The sequence below is a fragment of the Teleopsis dalmanni genome, chromosome 1, assembly GCF_002237135.1.
Source record: "Teleopsis dalmanni isolate 2A chromosome 1, ASM223713v2, whole genome shotgun sequence".
In the NCBI taxonomy this organism is placed as follows: domain Eukaryota; kingdom Metazoa; phylum Arthropoda; class Insecta; order Diptera; family Diopsidae; genus Teleopsis; species Teleopsis dalmanni.
Window position 1 is genome coordinate 102,977,450 of NC_051846.1, and position 3,822 is coordinate 102,981,271.

Consider the following 3,822-nt stretch of genomic DNA (forward strand, 5'->3'; position numbering starts at 1 on the left):
CACGGGTTATATAGGTAATATGTGGCATGTACATATGAACGGGGGTCATATTGCATATTACCCACCATACGCGCAAAATCCTTATGGAAACGTTAGAGAGACTGTAACTCTTTTGCCCGAGTTCAATCCGTCAAGCGATAAATCTCTTATGCCAAATCAGTTCATAAAACGCATCGATATGTTACGACCTACATATCGTTAGGACGATCAAACATTAGTATTTGCAGTGCAACAAAAGTTGCAAGGATACGCAAATTATTGGGTTGATTCGCAAGAAGTGTTTCTTTCTTGGACGGAATTTGCTACAAAATTTTTGAAAGACTTTGCTTCTACAGAAAACATAGCAGACGTATACATCAAAATGTCCCAAACGAAGAGACAATTTAATGAAAGTCCGCAAGAATATTACTACAAAATGATGTCTATAGTTACTCGTGGAAACGTACCCGAAAATGCAATTGCTCGGTATAATGGCATCAATGAGTCACGTTTAAAGCAGAAAATTATAAATATAAAAACTTGATATAAATATGATATAAATGATATAAATATAAATATTTATACGGTGTATAATGATGTTCAGAACTTTAACGAAAAACCAAATCCTAAATACCCGGTAAATACTAATCACGATCTTAGAAACAATTCTAAGATACAAAAGCTCCATAATAAGGAAAGCGAGATGACTTGAAAAGTCAAATGTTTCAATTGCTCTAGAATAGGCCATTATTCAAACAAGTGTCCTGAACCACAACGTAAAGAGCGTTGTTCCATATGCAATCGCACTACGCATAAGGAGACCGATTGTCGTAGTAAGAAAAACAATGCGGAGAATAAACCAACGGTTAACAAAATTGAAAGTACTTGCGAAAAAAGAAAGTTGTGAAAGTAAACCAAAAACCGACGCGATCATTTATAAATCCTGGTAGTGCATACACTCTAATTCGGGAGACATTTGCAAAAGATTTTAAAAATGAAATACTGCGTTGTTCTGTAACTTTGAGTGGTTTCACCGATAGAAAATTTATTTGCACCTCTAAAATAAATGCTGTCGTAGAATTTGATGATAACGAATTTATAACCAATTTGTTGATCGTGGATGACGGAAAAATACCCGAACATATTTTGCTAGGTCGTGATGTATTGTGCCGTGAAGGTAAACGTCTTATCATAGAGGGAGACAAATGTCATATAGAAGATCTGCAAACATCGGTGGAAATACCGTCGGATGCACGCAAACAACTAAAAGATCTACTCTCAACGTACCGTGGCGTTTTTGCAGAAAGTATGTCCGAACTAGGCAAATGTGTTATCAACAAAATGGGTATTAATTTAAACACTGACGTACCTATTCTGACAAAACCATATCGGATAGCATTTGCCACAAGCAAAATAGTTTCGGACATTGTTCTTGATTTGCTTAAAAACAACATCATACGTCCTTCGTCATCACCGTATGCCTCCGGGATAAGATTGCGTCGTCGAAAGGCCGTGGTGAAGTTTTAATTTACCTCGATGATGTTACTATACCCAGTAAAAGTATAGAAGAAGGCATAGTGTAACAGTAAAAACGCAACTCTGAGTAATATTGAGCTGAATGCAGCCCTGCGAGGCAGCATGAAAGGTGAATGACAGTTGATACGAAGCAGAGGAGACAGAAAGAACGGAAATGACACACAAATGTGAAACACGCTCGTTGCGGGTAAAAATAATATAAATAAATTAATAATGAAGTAATTGTAACGAATAGAATAGAATTATTTGTTAATAAAATATTTTCGGTATTTACATAACCGATTACATGTTTTCACATTTCCTTCCGTTAAAATAATATTCATTTATGTATGACGCCGGGAAAAATGCGAGAAAAGACAAAGTGAGTAAATTAGAGATGAGTCGCAGAAATAATAAATTGCCATGTGAGACTCCAGTGTCGTCAAGATGTCAAGAACAGACATCAATGCAAGAGGTGTTAAAAGCCATACAAGCTCTACAACAAACAGTGAATGAAGTTCGAGCTGAAACAGTTTCGAATCGGGAAGACATAAGTAATTTGTGTGGACAACTTGCCAACGATAAGTCGGTAACGCACGAAAAGAAAGATGAAATAGGTAAGATAGATCAAGATGAAGACGAACGGTGCACTGCTGAAGTCGTATGTTCAGGAGGCGAAGGCATCCGACTTTATGATTTGCCAAAATTCAACGGTAACGCCGAACAGTGGCCACTTTTTCGTGCTAGTTTTGAGGACACCACCAAAACGTTTAAGTATACCAACAGACATAATTTAATGCGCCTACAGAAATGCCTAATGGATGAAGCCAAGGATGTCGTTCAGTCACTGTTAATATACCCATCAAATGTGCATGCAGTTATGGAAGAACTTGAATTTCGTTTTGGCTGCCCAGATTTACTAATACGGTCCCAGTTGGACAAGACTCAACAGTTCGAGAGAGTGACGGAGAGGAACGTTGATAGTTTAATTGCCTTATCCTCTCTTGTGCGAAATGTTGTAGCCTTTTTGTCATCAGCCAAGTGTGAGCAACACTTGAACAACCAAATATTATTAGAACAACTAGTGTATAAGCTGCCGCCTAGTAAACAATTTGAGTGGGCGCGTCACGCTGTAACTCTGAAGGAATATCCCACAATAAAACAATTTAGTGTTTGGTTGAGTGAGATAGCGAAAATAATTTGCCTTTTGCCACAGCCATTGTGTCAATCAAAAACCGAAAAGCCTAAAATTACAATGCCAGCTACTCAAAATTATACGCGCCGAGTTATGTATGCACAAAACCATGAGATGGAACAAGAAAATCACCTAGAAGTTAAGTGTTTTGAATGTGCAGGCCAACATCTAATAGTTACATGTGAAGCGTTTTTGAGTAAAAATGTTCAGCAGCGTTGGGTAAAGGTGAAGCAGCTTCGTTTGTGTTTTTCATGTTTGAGGAAAGGACACAATGTCATACAGTGCCAAATGAAAAGATCTTGCGGTATTGCTACATGAGTCCCAACAAGTGCCGCCTACGTCTGGATCAGTTCAACAGGTTTTGAGTTGTGCCAAGCCATGTTCCGGTTTTCTTTTTAAATTGGTTCCGATAAAAATTATGGGTCCAAAGGGACAACTGAAGATTTTCGCACTTCTGGATGAAGGGTCGTCAATCACTATATTAAATGCCAAAATTGCAAGTCAGTTAGGCCTTAAAGGCAAGAAACAACACTTAACGATGCAGTGGTATGATGAAGAGAAGGTGACTCAAAACTCAACAGTGGTAAATGTCAACATAAAGGGTGAAGCTGGCGAACAATATGAGATTAAAAACGTTTTCGTAATTTCCAATCTAAGACTGCCAACACAATCGTTTAAAAAATCAGATTATGGGCACCTTGATTGTTTGCCGATTGAAGACTATGATGATGTTCGCCCTTTAATGCTGCTGGGCCTAAATTGTGCCAACATAAATGCATCTTCTGCATCAGTGACCTCCGGTGCATTTAATCCAGTGGCTATTCGAACTAAACTTGGATGGGTGGCGTATGGTCCAACCGGTTCAAGCATCAGCGTCCATTCGCCAATGTTATTTGCCCGAGCAGAACCATCATTTAAATGTCTTGATCGTATTGTTGCCGAATATTTTATTTGTGGAAATTTTGGAATTGAAAATCCAACACCGCCGCTGGAGTCAGCCGATGATTTGAGAGCTCGTAAAATTTTGTCTGATACAACACGCCGTATCAATGATCGTTATGAGGTTGGCCTTTTATGGAGAAAAAATTCATCAATATTGCCTGATAGCTACGCCATGGCTGTCAAACGTTTGC